At 40.2% G+C, this 21,019-nt stretch overlaps 1 long non-coding RNA gene across 3 annotated transcripts in view; it reads right to left on the reverse strand.

The window, feature by feature from the left end:
- Positions 1-894: 894 nt before the first annotated feature.
- The window catches only part of LOC121484525, a 63,574-nt gene continuing 43,449 nt past the window's right edge, over positions 895-21,019 (reverse strand). Inside the window, exons 6-8 of one of the 3 annotated variants that reach the window (XR_005986058.1) lie at positions 19,007-19,197; positions 8,056-8,244; positions 5,540-6,463 (exon numbers count right to left, since the gene is read on the reverse strand). This is a non-coding gene — a long non-coding RNA (uncharacterized LOC121484525). Of the gene's footprint in view, positions 973-5,539; positions 6,464-8,055; positions 8,245-19,006; positions 19,198-21,019 lie in introns of those variants that run through there. The other 2 variants (XR_005986060.1, XR_005986059.1) reach the window with 2 other exon arrangements.

The following is a 21,019-nucleotide window of genomic DNA, read 5'->3' on the forward strand; positions in this document are numbered from 1 at the left end:
GGTTGTTAAAGGCATCATAAATCATACAAAGAAGTTTGAATTTCATTTTCCCCATCGAAAACTCCATGTTGCCTGGAAGACTGGGTTTCCCAAAGGCTATTCCTGGGCATGCAAGTTCTAAAGGATGTTCGGGGTGGGGAATTTATACCAAAATACCTATTTAGCTTTTAGTTAAAGGAGGAAAGGTAATCATGTGGAGCCCAGTTGTGAGAAGTGGCATTGGTAGGGAATTTCCTGAAACATGTACAGTCCATCCATCTCTTAGATAAATGAAGTTAAACCAAATTAAACTGCATACTTAGGCCAAATAGTTCTGCTGCCCCCCTTGATGGATATTACTATCGTGTTTTTCAGTAAGATGAGATTGGCCTGCGCCAAGAATTGTAATAGGAAATGATTTGATGAGACATTTATGTGCGCTTCTTCTGAACAGAGGGTTTGTCTTTATCTTGAAGGCACTGGGAGTGTTGTAATGGATTATGTGTCCTTCTTTGTCATGAATACTAGTTAAACCTAGAGCCAACTTTGCGGCCCACCTCTGTAGGAGGGTCCTTAGGGGATGTGTTCCTGGGTAATAACCGGACTCAGAATTTTGTGTGACTTTCTACATTTGTATTCCCTTTGCTTAATCTACTTATTTGATCCTATTGCAAGTTTTTGTAACCTCTCTGTGATCCTTCTTGGAAAGAAGAGCTGGGATTAGGAGAGATATCAAATGTACATCACTCACCACAGTGTCTGGCATACAACACCTACCAAACAAGGCCTTGCTTTTGTTGCTGTGGTTTTTATCAGTTCCACCTCCTCCATTGTACAGTTCTCAGGGTTGACAGAAATGGAAAGAGAGCGTATACTAATGGATGGAAATGATTTCCAAGATCTTTTTGCCATGGTCTTAAGTCGCATTAAGCACACAGAGCAGTGGACAAGCCTGAGTTGAACAATTAGCGATCCCAGGTCTCCAATCTTGTGCTGTGAAAGGGACAAATCAGTAAATCAAAGAGAATGGTAAATGAAGCCTCTCATCTAATTAGGGAGCTAAGTTATCACTATGGGCCTCACGATCCTTATCTGTAAAATGGGAAAACTAACAAAATTTATTTTGTAGAGTCACAGTAAGGATTCTGACTATGTATATGTAAAGTGTTAAGAATAATGTCTGGCACATAAGCGCTCAGGTAACATTAGCAGGGGTTTTAAGGATTCAGACAAGTGGGAAGTCCCTTCCAGCTCAAGTCAACCAGGAAGGCTTCCCAGAGGTGGGATTTGAACTAGACTTGGTATGATGGAGGGAACTCAACTAGGCAGAGAGGAGCAAGGAGGTTAACCCTTTTGGGAACTCAGTTTAAAAAAAGGCAGAGAGAAGGGAGATATCCAGTGAGGAGGAGACCTCAGGAGAGCAGAGATATTGGTGAAAGGTGCTATTAGGTGGAAGGCCTGCAAAACCCCGGCTTTTTGTGCCCTCTTGTGTCCTCCTTGGGCACTAACGCACTGCTTCTCGGTGGGCCTTCCCTAACCACCCCCTGAAGGAAAACCTACGCTCTTCTCTGAAAGACACTCTGAGCTCTTCTGAATCTTTCCTCTACCTCGTAGCCAGTAGGAAACTACATCAGGGTGTGGTAATTAGAGGGAATTACAGAAACTGTGGCCGGTCACCCCCCCCCCCCCCCCCCCCCCCGCCGCCAACACACTCACACTAAGTTCCTACACACAGACTCAGAAAACCATGATTCTATTTCGGGCTTTCGAGTGCTTAGGAAGAAAAAGTGCAGGAAATGGGAAATGAGAAGGAGGCAGCAGAATTCCCATCTGTGCCGACACTGAAAGGTTTTTGGTACAGAACGTGAGAGAAGCTTGGTGAGTCCCTGCAGGGGTGGCTGGACAGGCGCCCATGGGCAGCGCCCGAGAGGGCCGCGGTCATCTCAGAGACAAGAGTCACCAGGCTTCTTTTCTACATTTGTCTGATTAAAGAGAAGAAAATCTCTTTTTAAACATGTGCCCTCGTCTGCTATTTCTAGATTCCTTAAGATTTGGAGGGGAAAAAGATGAAAGATTAATTGAGATAATTTATCTTTAACCCAAGAAGAAGCCCAATGTTGAACTGCAGCAATGAGACGTGAACCAATGGAGTGTAGGGGAGGTGTGATGGACCTGTGCCCGCTGGTGACAGCAGCCATAAAAACAGAAGGATGAAGATGCAAAGCAAAGAGTGAAATCCCAATTATAGTTATCTGTTTATTTATACCCTGACACATTCCCAAATTATTTGAGCCTGCTGAAATTCAAGTTGAGAAGCCCAGCTCTCTGAATGAACACCTGCTAACACCATCGAGCATCACATTTCTTAAAGCAAATGCTAGACACTCTAGAGGGAGAGTTTTTCACTTAAAAAAAATTTCCTTTCTGCCATGCCACACCATCCTGAGTGGGGAAAAAAAGAGCATTAATCAAGCTGGCAATTCACTTGAATCAAACCTACATTCCCCATCTGTCACTGTTCTAAACGCCACAGAGAGACATGTTTCACAAAGGGAACTTTTCTACATTAAAATTTTTATTGGGGCATAAGAGACAGATATATGCACAAGTCATAAATACGCAGCTGGGTGGATTTTCACAGTGTGAAAATGTCCATGCAGCCAGCATCCTGATCAAGAAACAGAACATTACTGGGATCCCAGAGGCTCCTATGAGTTACCCTATACCTTCGAGGGTAACTCCTCCCATGATTTCTAACACCACAGATGACTTGGCCTGCTTTTGAGCTAACATAAATGGAGTCATCGACTTTCTTATAAATTCTTCCACTCAACATTATGTTTGTGAGATTAATTCACAACATTGATTCACTTATTCTCATTGTTGCATAGGATTTATTTATTTAAAATGCTGTGATTCACTTTTTTAAAAATAAGATTTTATTTATTCCTGAGAGACACAGAGAGAGAGAGGCTGAGACACCAGCAGAGGGAGAAGCAGGTTCTCTGTGGGGAGCCCGATGTGGAACTTGATCCCAGGATCCCAGGACCATGACCTGAGCTGAAGGTAGATGCTCAACTGCTGAGCCACGCAGGTGTCTCTTACTTACTTATTCTATGGTGAACAGGCCTTTTGGTTCTTTCCAGTTTGGGACCAATGCAATTAATGTTGCTGTGAACATTCTTGTACCTGTCTTGCAATTGTTGGGATTATACCAGGAATGGAAGTACTGGATACATATTGAGTGTTTGCCATTCTTTGGAAATTATGGAAGAAGGCTAGACATTGGAATAAAACGAGTGAAAGACCCAGTCCCCATTTGCAAGGACCTCACAATCCAGTGAAGGACAGAGCAGAGCTTGGCACATACTCTAGGATGTTTGTAGGGGGCATGTGCCAGAGCACCTGGGATGGAGGGGGAGGACAGGGCAGGTGGGAGTCAGGAAGCCTTCCCAAAGGCAATGACTCTCAAATTGACTTCTGAAGAATGAACAGATATAGAAGGAGGAGTAACGTGGAGAAGGCAAGAGAAGAGCACGTGGAAAAGCAGAGACAAGTGAGGAAGTAGGTCAAGTCCAGAGACCATGCATTACAGCAATAGAGAAGGTCGGAGTGTTTGGTGAAGGTGAAAGCCGACTAGACAAGTTGGGGACACACCAGGAAGGACCTTACTTTCCATCTATGGAATATACATTATCCTGAATGTGATAGGAAGCCACAGAAGATTCTTGGGCCACAGAGGGGCAAGATCAGTTCATGCAGGTGGCTCTGTGGAGACAAGCCTGGGAGCTGAAAAGGAGAAGGGAATGTGGTATCTTAGCAGATGGAAGCTAGGTGATTCTTTGAAGTCTGATTTTGGCTAATATCCAGTCCAAGAATCTGGATGGTTTCTAATGGAATATGGAGGATGTGCACAGGGATAAGGAGGGTGTGGGTGCCAAGTTTCAATGTGCAGAAACCACACACAGTAATTCATACAGAAAGCTTTTTGGGCCAGGAGGCCACCTGCTGACATCCAGACTGGTGCAGGCAAGGAGCCCTCTGCTCTGGAGTAGAGAAGCAGAGCATATGTGTGAGGAATTCACGCCAGAAAGCGAGTGTACTACAACGTGAGTCTGCAACAGTGGTGCCAAAATCTCATTGCTCTCCACTCCCTCTGGAGACCCAGACAGAATACGGAGTGGAGACAAAGAAGGTCTAATCCCACCCAGATTCCTGATAGACTCGTGAGAGGATTTTAGAAGAGTCTTCTAGCCTCCTCTGATTGAAATCATAAATTCAATAGTAATATTTTATGCATACTTAGCTAATACAGTGGCCTGGATGGAGCCCAGAAACTTGGTGTTAGGACTCTAAATGGATACTTCACATGGCAGAGAGGTATATAAAATGAAATATAATGGGAAGATCCTGATTATTAAATTTCCTTCTAGTATAAAATTGGTACTATATTAGAAAGTATGAGAAATTCATAAAAGCAGAGAACATTTGCCTCCTATTCCACAGGCCAAAGAAAGGCATTATTGAGAGATTTTTCCTCCTCTCCCTCCCCCCTTCCTTCTTTCCTTTCATACACACATTTCTTTTTTTTTATTTTTAAAGATTTTATTTATTTATTCATGAGAGACACAGAGAGAGAGAGAGAGAGAGGCAAAGACACAAGCAGAGGGAGAAGCAGGGTCCATGCAGGGAGCCTGATGCGGGACTTGATCCTGGGCCTCCAGGATCACGCCCTGGGCCAAAGGCAGGTGCTAAACCGCTGAGCCACCCAGGCATCCCCACACATTTCTATACAGTTGTAATCATAAGGCAACCTTCATTTTGGCATAATTGGCATTATCTCATATTGCTTAAAATTTTTTGTGACCACAATTTTCCCTTTATTAAAAAAATAAAATTTCATCGCAAAACTTATAGAAAATATTGTGCAGAAAAAAAACACCCCTAAGTTCCCACCACCCAGAGATAATCATTCTCAAATCTTAGTCTCTTCCTTGATTTTGTATGTTCTTATCTATAATAAAAAGATTGCTTTATATTACCTTTAATTTTGCAACTTTTAAAATACTGCCTCTGTGTTAGGAATATCTTTCCTAACTGTATTGCATTGTATAGCACCAGGTTTTATTGGAATGATTCCTGTTTTGTGACACTTAAGTTGTTTCCAATTTTTTTTAAAGATTTTTATTTATTTATTAATGAAAGAGAGCGAGAGAGAGGGGCAGAGACACAGGCAGAGGGAGAAGCAGGCTCCATGCAGGGAGCCCGACACGGAACGCGATCCTGGGACTCCAGGATCAAGGGCAGGTGCTAAACCGCTGAGGCCAAGGGCAGGTGCTAAACTGCTGAGCCACCCAAGGATCCCCTCCAAATTTTCTTAATATAAACAATGCTGCAGTCCTTCAATTTTAAAAAATATATACTCTTTACATGGAATTGCTGAGTTGAAAAGAAAATCTATGTAAATTCTTTTTTTTTGTTTTAAGATTTTATTTATTTATTCATGAGAGACAGAAGGGGAGAGAGAGAGAGAGAAAGAGAGGCAGAGGGAGAAGCAGGCTCCATTCAGGGAGCCCGACATGGGACTCGATCCCAGGTCTCCAGGATCAGGCCCTGGGCTAGACAGCGCTAAACTGCTGCGCCACCAGGGCTGCCCAGAAAATCTATGTAAATTCTTAAGACTTTGACTACATATTACCAAATTTCTATCTAGGAAGCATATACCAATTTATACTCCCAACAGCAAAGTAGTGCCCATTTCTCTACAACTTCACCAATATTAGGTACCATCAATTTAAAAAAAATAAAAAACAAAACTCATTAATCTAATGGAAGAAAATAGAATTTTATCATTTTCTTTATTACTAATGAAGTTTTAAATATTTATCTGTTTAAAGCATCATTTTTCTACCAGCATAGTTCTGTCATGTGAATATGCTATTATTTTATGTAAGCATCCTCTATGGAAAGGGGAAAAGTATAAGGAGTTCAGGCCAAAGAGCAAACATTACTACATGCATGTAGAACAATGTGACGAAATCTTACTGCCCTCCATCCCTTCTGGAGACTTCCAGGTTTTTTGTGTTGAGGGTACGTAGAAAATATTCCAATTATACCTAGTATTACTTTAATGTAGAATTATCCTTTTATGGCAGTTATATAAACAACCAGTAGTCTGAGAACAGAAGTCCATAAATCAAAGTAGACTAAATTTCTGCTGTTAATGTGTCTTTTTGTATTTAATATCAAATAAGACAGGAGTCATGTCTTGCCACATGCTCTAATGGACGCTGTTCACTCTTCTCAACCATGCACACAGGATTCCGGAGGTCTGAGGCAGAGTGACGTGTCCTCCGATGCTAACAGATCTACTGGAGGGGGCAGTAGTAGAAGTGTTGAGGAATCTTGAGGTCAGAGATGCTTGTACTAGCTCCTTTGCTTTTTCTTTGGGGATCATCTTCTGGCACCATTTAGCATGAGTCTCCTAGAGATTGAATTAAAAAAATCTTTTTAAATTATCCTTGGTTTTGGATTAAACCTCTCCATGGTTTTTAGGAGTAGGGGGTAAATTTTACTAACACACACTTGAGTTCAGTGTATATGATAATGTGAACATGTGTGTGTTTATGTAGTTGGTGCTCAGAAATAAAAGGGTTTTGAACCTATTTGATCACCCCAAAGCTTTTTTTTTTTTTTTTTTGACAAAACATAGTTTACTGCTATCCAAAGCATCTAGGGTTAAAACATTGTGTTTTCATGTGCTTCTCAGGTGATTCTGATGATCAGATTTGTTTTCTGGTCTCTATTTTGCTGATGTTTCCCATTCTAATGATTATTCCTTTGTATGTTATTTGTTGTTGTTGTTGGTTTTTTTTTTTTTGTATGTTATTTGTTTTCCCTACTGGCTCTTCAACTCTTGTTTGCTTCAGTGTTGTACTCTTCATATAATGAATCTACTAGATTTGCATATTGTGTGCAGGATTCAGTGTGCCGCTCTAGTGCGAGGTTTCAAGACTTTTCTTAGTTCTTGACAAGTCATCCCCATTTCATGTAGAGCATTGCTCTGTTCCCATTTTTTCTTTCTGAAATCCCATTAGAGCTAAATTCAAACTTCTAACTTAATCCTCCATATCTCCAAGCCTATCTTTTGATTTTATACCTGTTTATCTCTCTCTGCCACCCTCTGGGTAATTTCTTCAGAAATACCCTCTGTGTCGTCAATTCTCTCTTTCACTGTGCCAACAACTCTCAGAGCTAGTTGTTGCTGAATTTTATCCACAGTGTTTCATCTTGAATTCTACTAAGTTGTCTTTGTTTTTTTAAGATTTTGTTTATTCATGAGAGACACAGAGAGAGGCAGAGACATAGGCAGAGGGAGAAGCAGGCTCCCTGCGGAGAACCTGATGTGGGACTCGATCCCAGGACCCTGGAATCACGCCCTGAGACAAAGGCAGATGCTTAACCACTAAGCCACCCAGGCGCCCCTCTACTGGGTTGTCTTAACTGCCAATTCTTTTTTCTGTTTTTTTTTTTATTTTTTATGAGGGCTTTTAATTTCTCCCTTTATCACTTTCATAATTGTAAATATGCTTAAATTTATAGCTAGCACCACAAGAACCTGAGATAATCTAACGGTCTAAAGCTATTTTTCCCACATGTATCTGTTGACTCTCCCATTTTGTGGCCACTTCCTTGATTTGTCCTTTGTGAGCATTTTTTCAGTTAGGATATAGCTTCTCTTGTGTACTTTAGGATGTGGTAGTAATCATTCAGAGGAATCTTACATTTGATTCTTTGATGAGGACCAGGAGTTTCACTGTCAGAAATATTATGGTATCTGTATTAATATCTGCATTTGGGGTTCCTCTGCTAAAATTTGGATGCTATGCCTATGCATGACACAGATTTTTTAAATTGCCATTTATTGTGGGAAATTTTCCCCACCCAGATACCTGAGGAGTGAGAATTTTGCCAGTAGCTTTAGTAAGTGAACATGTTTTATAGTACCCCAACAGAGTGGGAGCAGGTCTTCCTTGGTCCTCGCTTTATGTGTGAATTTCAGTTCTGACTCCTTACCTCTCCTTACCCAAAGGCCATGTGTCAAAAACCCCAACCCTTGGCTGTTAGGTTCTGTGGTCGTGTCTGATATCCTCTGTTCTGGACTCCACTCCTGTATTTGCCACATTGGTTATGAGGTTCTTTATTTTTGTCATGTAAGGGTTTTGTCTCTCCATTTCTCAGTCTCTGTCTCCTTTTCTTCTTTGCCTAAATGTAAAATAGTTTCATGATATCTTATCCAGCATTTTCATGTGTCTGTAGCACATAGAAGGATGTCAGTATTAAGTAGATGGAATTAGAAAGCGTTATTAGTCAGGTTTGGAGACCACCAATGGGTGCAGCAGAGGGTATATGACTCTGAAACTGGAACCAGAGTTTGAATTGTGGCTTCACCCCTTTCTGCATAAGGTAGGTTGAGTCATCTAACCCCTCTCTAAGCTTTAGTTTTCTCAGCAGGAAAATATGGATAATATACCTAGGGTCTTCCTTGAGGTATTCTTCTTATTGCTCTAAATTCCCTCCTGTTGAAATTGATGCCATTTTCTCCATCTTCCATTCTTATAGAAGCTGGAGGAATACTGCAAGTTTCTCATTCAATATTTTCCTCTAAAAGTCAGATAATGGATACAGTGGTTGACTGAATGATCTTGCTAATTTCCTTTCACCAATGTATTTCCACATGCCAATGGACTGAGAAAACTCTGCCTAAACAAACAAACAAACAAACAAACAAACACAGCCATGGAGCACCTGGGTGGCTCAGTCTGTTAACAGTCTGCCTTCAACCTGTTAAGAGTCTGCCTTCAACCTGTTAAGAGTCTGCCTTCAACTCGGGTCATGATTCTGGGGCCCTAGGATCGAGCCCTGCATTAGGCTCCCTGTTCAGTGGGGAGTCTACTTCCTCCTCTCCCTCTGCCCCTCCCCCCCTGCTTATGCACTCTTGCTCGGATGTTCATTGGAAAGAAATGAATTCCATTGCCTAAGAAGTTTGCAAGGGGGCAAGAGAGGAGTGGACTTACATCTTTGGAGTCTCATTCCTCTCCCTTCTTGGCTGCTCTCTTTCCCTGGAGTGCAAATGAGTGAAACCGTATATTGGTTTAGAGGTTCTGCTTGGGTAAAGGTTTAAGAGCCAATAAATCTGTCAGAGTAGATCTCAGGCTGAGCCAAGGTGAATAGCCTCACAGCAATTTTTCCAGAGCCTCAGGATACCAGGCAGCAGAAGCAGAGAGCTCATCAGATGCCTGCTAACCCCCTACCCGGGAGCTGAGATATCACCCCACAGGAATATGAGGAACTTTTCCCAAAAAGTTGTGTTTACTGTGTGGTAAAATCCCTTGTCAAACAGCAGAGCACTCAGATTTAAAAAGCAATTACAGAAAAAAAAAAAAAGAGGCACATAAAAATCACAGGTCCTCTCAGTGAATTATCTGGTGGCTTGTAGATTCTAGGTGAACATTACTATTCATTGTGGAAGGCATTCTGGTGGTATCACTTGAGACGTTTAATATATATGTCCTGTTTCAGCTCTCCACTTACAGAAATGTATGCTAAAGATAAACACAGAATCACTGGGTTGTCCATGGTGGCTTAATTTTTTTATGTTTTGTACTTTATTTTTAATAACAAAAAATCCAGAAGATATTAAAAATCTTATCAGGATACATTTTACAGCTGAATGTTCTATACATACTCTGTATACTCATTTGGAAAGGTGTCTAAGAGCATGACCTTTGGAGCCTGAGCTCCAATAATCTGTATTTAGCTGTGTGACAGTGGACAAATCCCATCTTTATGGCTCAGTATGTTGATATATACAACCAGGATAATAGTAATATTTGAGCCATACAGTTATTGTGAACATCAAAATGAGTTAATGTATAAAGGGCTTATAATAATGTTGGACTCACTGTCAGGTACAAAACTATTATTATGTTAGGTAATTATTGTTAATAACTAAAAAGGACAAGCCAAGGCTAACTGCTTGGGTCTGGGCAATATACTTGTGGGATTTGAGGTGAGAGTGAGCTTTCAGTTTTCATTTTATACCATTTGGATGGGCTACTGTGTACACAATAATCTCATTTCAAAAGTATACTAGCTAAGAAGACAGTTGTTCTGAAAGTTTGGCTTTTAATGGGGACTTTAAACAATCACACTTACTGATGGCCATATATTTAATGTATTAGGAACTGATTCCTGTGAGCAATCCCTTACATTTAATCCCCGACATCTGTAGTGCATTTTACATTCGGCAAAATGTTTTTATATTCATGAGTTCATTTAATCCAACTAACTGGATTATTTATGAATTCACTTAATCCCTGTGAAGTGAATTTTCATATGTATTATTCCAAATAGATGAGTGGGAGAGAGTAAGAGTGGATTGTTTTTTTTAATTTTCCTCTGCTCATGGCAAAGCTGGGCAGGCAACAAAATTGAAGCTTAGGGTGTTAAGGGCTTACTTATGATCAGATAGCTCCTGGGTAACAGAAATAGATGAAAAGCCAGGTTTCCCCAGGCAAAGCTCTTTCCAGCAAACCATAATTACCCTGTGGATTTACAATCCCATTCTCTGCATGAACACTATTAAGTATCTGGTTTGGCAGAAGGTGGGTTTCTAGTGGGTCAACAGGAAATAACAGCCAAAAAGAAAGTTCTCAAAGTTTATAAACAAAGCTTGTAACTACCTCAGGATAAAGATGACCAGTGACAACATATAGTTGGCTTCTGGGCATAGAACCCTCAAGTGGGATAATGCTGGTAAGGTAAGACTCTAGAATAAGAAACTAAACTGCTCAAAGTGATGGAACCAACAGTATAATTAAAAATAGTAGCTATAGGATATAGTGGAGGTCATTAAGACAATGAATACATTTAAAGCAATAGGCCAAATAGCCTGCTATGTACGTCATCTGTGGCAAGTTGCTTTTCTCTCTGGTTTTCTCACTTCTAAAGTGACTCTAATCCATTTATCAGTCCATTCATTCAATAAATAGTGCTTTTTAGTGCTGGACACTGATTATACTAAGTTGTATGAGGTTTATAAGGTCATAGCCTTCAAGGAATTTACATTCTGGTAGGGGCAATAAACAGACAATAAACAAAATATATCAGATAGTGATGTGTCATCCATAGAATTAAAATAGGCTGGTGGGAAGGATAATGACTGAATACCCTAGATGGGTGCCCAGGGAAGGATTCTCTTAGAAGGTGACATTTTAGATGAAAATAATAAAGATGGAGCCATGTGTGAATGATAGAGAAGCTCATTCTAGGCAGAGGAAGAGCTAGTCGAAAGACTCTAGAAAGGGAATGAGGTTGGAGTTGTGAAAAACCAAGACTTGGCAGGCCAAAAGCCAGTGGATGTATTGTGCTGTAGTTACAGAGACTTTTAGAAGATTTTAAACTGACTTATGATCTGATTTGGGGTTCAAAAAAGTTTACTGTGGTTGCTGTGTGCAAGGCTGGAAGCAGAAATACCAGTAAGAAGCCATTGTAGTCCATAAGAAATATGAGGTCTTTGTCTAAGGTGAGAGAGAAAAGCATAGAACTGGACAGATTCAAGGTGTTTGCTGGAGTAGGATCCACAGTGTGTATATAAATGGCTTTTGTGAGTTGAAAGAGAAGAATCAAAGATCATTGTCAGATGTGTGACTTGAACAACTGGTGAGATTTTGGTGCCATTTTTCAAAATGGGAAGAAGGGAGAACCTAAGGGGTAGTGTGTGTGCAGGTAGCAGTAACTCAAAAGTTCCCTATTGGTCATGCTAAGCATATGAAAATGTTAAGCCAGCCACTAGAATCAGGAATTCTGGGAATACAACATAGTTAATGATAAATGTGTGAGAGTGATCAGCATAAAACTATGGGCTGGATGGAATCCCCTAAAGAGACTTAGAAGAGTGAGTATAGGATCCCCAACACAGTTTTACATCAGAGGTCAAGTTGAGAACCTGGACCAAAGGAGAATGGAAAGGGTGTGATAGGAGGTAGAAACAAAATAATGTGGTATCTAGGGAAACTTCAAGAAGCAGAAAACAATCCAGTGTTGGGCCAGGAAATGAAGAAATTTGATTCCACATATAGGAAATCTTGTTTAAGTAACCAGGTATATCTACACCTATATGTTATTACAGCCCTTAAGGGCTTGGGGAGGAGCCCTTAATGATAGGTTTGCCAAGGGGTCTAGAGAGTTCCATTGAAAGTCAATAGACAGGAATTCCAATATGTAGAAAATCTGAAGCACACTCCTCCGAAAGATAAATAAACATGCAGTTTTAGCAGTCACTCCAACAAGGAGATTAATGTACTTCAAGATAAATGTAATAATCTTAATGCAGTAATCACACATTATAAGGAAATAAGGATTACATGTAAGTTGGCACTAGTCCAGAAGGCAAGTTTATCCATAGCTATCATATAACTATTAAAAATTTTTACTCCATAATTGATGTTTGGGTTTGTGGCACAACTTGAACAGTGTGTGTGTGTGTGTGTGTGTGTGTGTGTGTGTAGTTTTTTTTTTATAGAACTGCCTTCATTTAGGAAAACTGTAAAGTTGATTAGGGGTAGAAAGTACTGTGAGGACATGAGTCAACACAAACCCAAACTTCTCTACATTGAAATACCTAAGAACTTAGTAATGGGGAAAGAAAAGGAAAAGACAACACTAAGCAACGTGATAGGGAGGTGGAGTCCAACTTGCAGAAATAGCAGAAGGGGCTTTAGGAACCCCCATATCTAACGCTGAATTTCAATATAATTCTACACAAATTCTTCATGTACCTAGAGAAAAACCTGTGGGCATGGACATTTAGAAACTTCATAATGAAAAAGCTAAATCTTTATCCAATTTACTGGACAGTTGGCAAGCTATGTCCAGCTACACCAAGCTTCCAATCTGCACTTACTAACCTAACTTTTAAAATCTTAAGAGAAAGTTGAGAACTACTTGACATTTGAAGAAAGCCTCTAACATAATTAGGGACATCAAAACAAGAAAGGCAGAAAGGAAACTCAAAAGAGAGGTTTAATAAAACTATATTTAATAATCTCAGAGAGGTAAGCTATTTATTGTCAAAACAAGATCAGGATACTATTAAGAAAAAGGCAGAGATTAATTTTAGGATCAGAGAGGGTTCTTAGAAATTTATATGTGAGAGCTAAACTTATACAAATATAAAATTTGTGAAAGATTTGGAAAACAAGGAAATAACACCTTTTTGAAAAAATAGAGGAAACCAGGAGGCCTAACATCCTACCAAGAGGGTATGGAAGAGAAAAAGGTCAAGAGAAATATTGCAAGGACATTTTTGGACCTGAAGTACATGTATATCCATACTGAAAAAGCCTCCTGAACACCTAGTATAATGTATGAGAAAAGACACACCATGTTGTGTCCAACACTTTCCAACACTAGAAAGACAGTAAAAGTTCCAATAAGGGGGAAAAAACAGGTTACACTCAAATGACTAAGAGTAAGAATTTCCGTGACTGCTGTACCCAGCACTATCTAGACAGAATGCAAATGTTTTTTGATGTTTAAAATCTAAAAAAGTATTTGTCCACCCTGACCTTTTCTGAGAAACCTTCTCACGGATGGCTCCACCCAGAGCTAGAAGGTAAACCAAGAAAGAGGGAATGCTATCCAGAAAACCAAGAAAGCCACCCAGGAGGGAGAGAAGGAAATCCTCTGGACAAGTATGACTAGTGGGCGTAAAGGTAGAAAGCACGCAATCCAGGTGAAACCAGATAACAAGGGACCTATAGCAGAAAGAGCTTCACAAAAAGTTTCTAACTAATGATCCGCTAGGCTTGCTTACATAGAAAATTCCATCAAGGGCTGTGATGCTTGAAGTTGGGGGAGTGGATGCAGGAGCCCAACTCTGCCATTTAGAATCTCACCATGCTAGTCAATTAATCTCCTTAACATTTCCCATCGATAAAATGGATCATAATGTACCTACCTCACGGAGTTTCTGTGAAAATTAAGTCAGTTACTATACTTAATGTGCTAGAAAACAGTGCCTTGAATATTATGCTATAGAAATCACTGGAAAGACTTAGCATGGATGGAGAAAACTAAATGCAATTTTTTTTTTTTAATGACCAAATTCTCAGCTCTAGGGAAAATACCTGAACAAGAATGGAAACATGGTAATAGGCTCCTTGGCTCAACAGTGACTTCCACTGTCAGATAATACAAATATTGTCACAAACTGGAAAGATGGAGGAATGTAAACGGATATAAGAGACATAATTGTATCTACCATAATAAAATGTAAATAGAGGTAGCATTCTATTTTAGAATATGGAAATAAATATTAAAATGAAGGGCTAACTATGTTTAAATTATTCCTCAAAGAACAGGATGTGGTTAACTATAGCCATTGGCTACCATAATTAATAAGTAAATACATTAAAAAAAAAAAAAAAACGAGATATAGGAGGACAAGGTGCTTTTATAGTAATTCCAGAACACCAATTACTGACAGGGGCCTCAAGGATAGAGGTCCATGGCACTATACACTAATAGTTTGCACTGCTAGGGAACAATGCAAGAGAAAAGCTACAGTCTCAGGACATTAGTCCCTTACCCTGGAAAGGGGCCTGCTGGGACAACGTAACAGAAGAGAACTTTTCCTTTTGAGCTCTACCACCTAGGACATGGGTTAAGATTGATTTGATACTGCAGCCACTCTTTAAAAAAAAAAAAATTGGTTGGAAATCCTATTCTCTTAATGTCATCATAAATATGATATTTAAAGGTATAGGCCTAGATATATAAATTAAGGGATAAATATCCCTGTTGTGCTCTGAAAGTAAATAGATAGAAAGCACTGTACCAAAGAATAGCCACAGAATGAGAGAGAAGGCACACAGGTTGTCAGCAGATGGATAAAGTTTAAGTGAAACCTGATTTTGTCTGAGCTCCATCTGATGTTTCAGAGCCAAGGCAAGCTCTGAGTGCCCTGATCACAGCCCTCAGGTATCCATGCTGGCTGGTGCTTTTGTACCTCAGTGACCATCTCTGGGGCTTGCTCCCATCCCTGGCTAGGCTGCTCTGGGGGTACTCAGGCCCCACACTGTCTTTAAGGGCTAAATAAAACCACAAGACTAGCCAGCAAGGAGGAAGTCTCTTTATTAGGCATGTTCCTCTCTGGGGGACAGGTGTGTTTGGCTTTCAATGAATGAACTGAAATTTCCACAGCTGAGCCAAAGATCACTGCTCCAGAAACCCAGAGGGAGACCTGGGGGTCTTGTGTTTTCTGTTGTATCTTGGCAACACTTCCTTGTGCCGCTGACCCATAGCAGGGATCCCGCTGCTTTGTGATGGGCCTTGAGGCAATCATATTTCCAGCTGTGTCAAGAAGAAACCGTGTGACAAAGGCATAGGGACCCCTTGCTTGGGTCACAGAAACACCAAGGCACCCACTGAGAATGAAATCCGACTCAAAATATAAGTGAACACACATTTTATGACAGCCATATAGGAAGTGAGGTTTTTTGTTTTTTGTTTTGTTTTAAGAAATGGAATATGCCTACAGATAAATTTTTTTTAGATCATCTGAAATTCTGATTAAGTGGCCTTGGGTGTATAATGCCCATGGCTTTTGGTGCTTTCAACAATAAGCAGGAGCTCTGAGATTGGGTTTTAATTCCTTTAAGCATGTCTCAATAAAACTGATTCACAGCAGCCATTTTTTGTAGAAAGAATTTGAGTTTACTTTCTCACCTTTTCTTTCTGAAGCTGGTGTTATGGTAAAAAAAGAAGGGAGACTGAGGCTGGGAACAAACATTTATGAAGTGTCCATTATGTGGGCAAGTTATTATTCTAGCACAATGCCGAGTACAGAATCAATTTTAAACATGAAGAGGCTGGAGCTCAGTTGAAAATGCCTCAAATCACAATACTAATGAGTAGTAGAGGTGAGATTAAAATGAGGTTCTCCTGACTCTGCGATTGATGCCCTTTCCATTACACCATGGTCCTTCTCATAAATCCAAGCAGAATTTTGTTTTCTTTTCTGTGCTGCCACTAACAAAGATGTCGCAATCCATCTATTCATGGAAGTCATGTAAGACAGTCTCGTAATTTCCAACCGTGAGAGTGAATGCATTTGTCTCTACTTTATCAATTAAGGTTCCTGCTGCGACATGTGTCTCTATTTTGCCAAGTATTTAAAAATCTCCATTATGCATTGCTTCTCACCTTGCCCAGTAAAAGTTGGCAAGCACTGTTATCCTCACTTAATAACTCCCGTTACCCAGGGAATAGCCTGGATTAGAAGTGATGATACCCAAAGCTCATGGATAAGCACTCTCAGTCTCCTGTCTAGACTCAATGAATAATTCAGAGGTCTAGTTGGTGGAAATCCAGTTAGGAATCTGGCAGATATGACGACTTCAGAGGTGTGGCATCTGGGACACTATTCTTGCCTCAGTTTCCTCCTAGTTCTCTGTTTCTCCTTAGGGGCAATCATCTAATTCCCCTATTCTTTAAGAGTTGTTATATAATACAAGATTCTGGTCCTAGCCCTCTCCTTGGTTATTCTCTTTGTTCACTCCACCAAAAACTATGGGAGCTCCCACTACTTGTGCACATCAATTGCCTTTTGGCCTTCAGGCCTATTTCTGGTTCTTTTCGTGTTCTCTTTATTATAGTCTCCCTTGCCCTCTAGCATCTGGTTACTTTCAAATTACGGGTAGTATGGTGTAAAATTGAAGGGGGGAAAAGAAAGAAAACCAGATGGTTCTTCTACTCTCTCTTCCCCACTTCCTGTGGAGCTTCAGGCCTCAGACCCCAGATGGTCACCTCTCCACGAAGCCCCCTAGTGTTGTTCTTCCTCCTGCCAGAGAATGTGGTCCCTTCCTCCATGGTCCCTCCAGCCCCAGGGGTGATGGCAGTTTCCATGTGAGGCAATGAGGGTTACCTCATTGTTCCCTGTTTGGCTTTTCAGCTTTTCCATCACCTTCTGTATTAAATCTCATCTGCTTCAGAGAGGTAGAGGGTATTTTCCTTCCTCTATCCTGACTGACATAGACAGCATTCTTAGGTACAAGCTATAGGAACAAAACCTGACATGTTGGCAGGAAAGGAACTTGTCCCAAAAGATATTGGAGAGATCAAGGAATCTCTGAGAGGACAACGGAAAAGAGCAGTACTCAAAAATATCCAAGTAGAACTTGTTCAATGAAGCCACACTTTGTGCATGGGGTTGTACCATGTGTGCTACCAACACTGGATGCTGGAAACTCATTCAAATTGCTGTCTCTGCTACCATCTGTCAACATAATCAATTCTGGCATTTCCTCCTTCATGACATGAGCTTCCAATTTAAGGGAGTAGAGTGGATATGTCTGATTGGCAAAGTACAGGTCATGTACACACCCGTGGCTGCAAGTTTATGTGACCTTTTCAGTTCCCATCATGAGAGATGGGCTCTTTATAGGCAGCAGAATAATTTAAATATAAGGATTTGGGTGCTGAGTGGACATTTTAGTTTGGACAGCCAATTAAACAAGGATTCAGATGTAAGTGGTTTATTTGGGAGTTAAACCCCTGAAATCACTGGTAAGGAAGTCGGGGAAGTAAGAGAAGAAGGCAAAACAACCAATGGAGGGTAAATTATCAATCAAGTTATCGCCATAGAGTAATTAGAACAAATTCCTCAGAGGGCAGAGGATGTGGGGCAGCTGGGGTGGGACTTAATTCCCTATCACTGTGTGGCTCCCCCCCTGAATGTGGCCTTAGTGGCCCTTATTAGCTAGAGAAGATTTTCAGGCAAATAAATGCTGGGGCTGACTGTTGAAAGTTGGACAGGTGTGAGCTAGAGAGCTAGGGGAGAGATGATAGGGCAGGGTGCCAGGTGCATCTCCTGCAGGGCACAGGGTAAGTAGCAAATGTCCACTCGGAACTATTTTTGCATTGAACATACAATGTTGGATGAGAGAGAAGCATTTCTGGCCTCCTTAAGCTGGTGCTCTTATGAGTCAGACACATGAACAATGAATAGGCAAGTGGGACAAGAGCAATAATAGAACAGCCTCGGGAGCTAGGGCTAGATTTCTGGCTTGTGAGACCCAAGAGGATGGGGACAGCACCCTACTCACTTCTGAATCCCCATTGCTTTTGATGGTAATGATTCAATATGTATTTTCTGGCCCAGTAATGAACTGTTGGACACAGCAGTTCACAGACAGTATTCATTGTCTCTATTTCCTTACTATAGCCCGACAAGGGAAGTGTGTCCCCATTTTACAGGGAAGAAAGTTAAGGCATTCATCCTTACTTCTATCCCAGCTTTGAAGTATTTTCTCTAAACGGTTTACCTATCCAGTGTACCCCATTTCCCTACAATTGCAAATGGCAACTCTTCCTTGTATATTCTCATGAGCAGGGTTCTTTGGGAGCAGGAACTATGTCTGTTTAGCACTGTATGCCCAGCATCCAGGCTACTGCTGACATGTTCTAGATGTGTAAACCTCATTTACACTGATTATTTTCTGAAGGGCTTGAATAAATAAGGTTCAGGCGTGCTGACTAATCTGACAGGTAAAAACTCTGCAGCCTGACCCCCAAATACCTCTGGTGTTTTGCTGAGCATTACACAACCTAGCTGTCTGTCAAACTAGAAGATTGCTATTTTAAGGTCAAAATAATTGGGCAGGAGATATTTAAGAACTTGCCATAGTATCACCATGAGGGATGACCAAGCACAACCATAGACCTAAATAGAGAAGGTTCCTAGAGGACAATACCTCACTCCCAAAGCCTTGGCTGAATTGGAAAATCTTTAACATTCCCCGTAGATTTACATTCTAAGGTTTTTAACTTAATCTCTAGGCAGAAGTAAAATTGTTCACTCCAGCACCAATAACCAATTAACCTTATTACCTTACTATTCCAAAATAATTTTAAAATGTTGGAAATAAAGTACTTAAAGGAACATGAAAGATATATCCAGTACCTTAAGACACTGTGGAAGAGTGATGTCAGATATACATGGAGCCACATTCAAAAGGAAGAGGAAGAGGGACACATCTGCCTTAGTTGTTTTTATTCTCCATTTTTGCAACACAAGGAAGGGTCATCAATCCTCCATGCATGCACTTTCCTGTTTCCTCAGTTCTAAGCAGCATAGAATTAATAACTAGTAGCCTGGGAAGGGAAAGGAAGGGGGGAGATGTTTACTGACATTAAAGTGTACACATCCTGATTTTAAAGTGCTAAAATGTGGCCATCAAGAAAGGTCTAGGATTAAAAAAAAAAAAAAACCATGCCAATTAAATATAAAATCTCTAAGTGGTATTAATGGAAAGCCTATATATATATTTTGTCCCAATGAGACTATCAGATATAACTAAAAATGGGAACAATAAGAAGAGGTTTCAATTACAATTTTGAGAAGGTGAATACACATTTTTAATTTCTCGGGAGTATGTAAAGTATTTGGATTGGTTTCTGAAAAACTACTAATTTGAAAAATTATTCACCAATCAAAAGTTACATACATAATAATGCAGATGCTTTGAGAGTCAGTGTGAACTTTCTTGGTAAACACTGAAGCAGGATCTAATGTCTACTTTAGCTCTTTTTTCTTCTGGGAAAAAGTATGCCCATGCCCAACAGCTTTTAAATGGACATCAATACAGCCAATCAGATTAATTGTTAATCAGTTATCCCTTTGACTGATCACTGCTTTGGAAACTCAGAAGTGAACATTGGGTTGTATTTCACCTGGTTCTCACCACTTCCATAGGTTCCAGCAGAGTCTTGCCACAGTATTCATCGATAGGGTTAAAATGGCAATTAAAACCAAAACTCCCTTGTCAAAGAATCTGCATTTCACAAACTATACCCCAAGATGTCACAATGAGAATCGAGAGCAGGGCAAAGACATTGAGTATATATATTTCAAATTAAGAAAAGGTATAAAAAAGAAAATATGGGGCCCTGATACTCTATTGCCCCTTCTTCTAAGCCCTAATCAGTCCCAGAGCCAGATGCAGCCTCAGAATTCATCTTAACACATTTCTACAAAAAGCCCCTCCAGATGATTGGAAACAGAACTTAAGATAGAATTATTTGCCTCCATCACTGAGGACTGAATATTTCAAGCCATAGCTACCTCCCATATATATTGAACCCTGGCTACACTGAGTTATTCACCCATCCTTGAGTGTACCATGCCACTTCAAGCATTTGTGTCTTTATTATGTTCCCTCTACCTGGAAATATCTTTTATCTACTCTTCTAGCTGTGGAAACCTTATTTTTTTAAAAAAAAAAAAACAAAGATTTTATTTATTTGAGAGACAGAATGAATGAGATCACAAGCCAGGGGAGGGGCAGAGAAAGAAGCAGAGTCCTCGCTCAGCAGGGAGCCCAATGTGGGGCTCAATCTCAGGACCTTGGGATTATGACCTGAGCTGAAGGCAGACACCTAACTGCCTGAGTCACCCAGGTGCCCTGGAAGCTTTATTTATTCTTTGAGGCTCTATCCAACAATTGCCACTTTAGTTTATAATTGTTTAGCAATTATAATCTAGCAAATAATGATAATCATTATCATCATTATATAGAACACTCATATATACATAAAAAAATTTCAGCCCAAACCCAAAGCTCAAGAGGAAAATGATTAGATTTATGAACTGGAATTCCTTTTCTTATTTCTTTTTCAAACCTATAGCTTCTCCTACAAAGTGAGTCAATATATAAAAGTTTAGTGTAAACCTGAGTTTCTACTGTAAAATGTTTACCAAGGATAGAAATTGAATCATAACACCATTTTGTCCTGAGCTACAGCAACTTCTATCAAAGCAAAACTTCTTTACAGGAACTTCAGAAGTTACCAAATGTTCTAGTTCAATCATTCATTCCCAGGGCTGGGCTGATTCCCAGAATCATAAGGGGAACTCTTAAAGAATATTGACCTGTGAAGTAGCATCTTTGGGAAGTGATTCCCAAGAATTAGTTGT

The sequence above is a fragment of the Vulpes lagopus genome, chromosome 2, assembly GCF_018345385.1.
Source record: "Vulpes lagopus strain Blue_001 chromosome 2, ASM1834538v1, whole genome shotgun sequence".
Lineage (NCBI taxonomy): Eukaryota > Metazoa > Chordata > Mammalia > Carnivora > Canidae > Vulpes > Vulpes lagopus.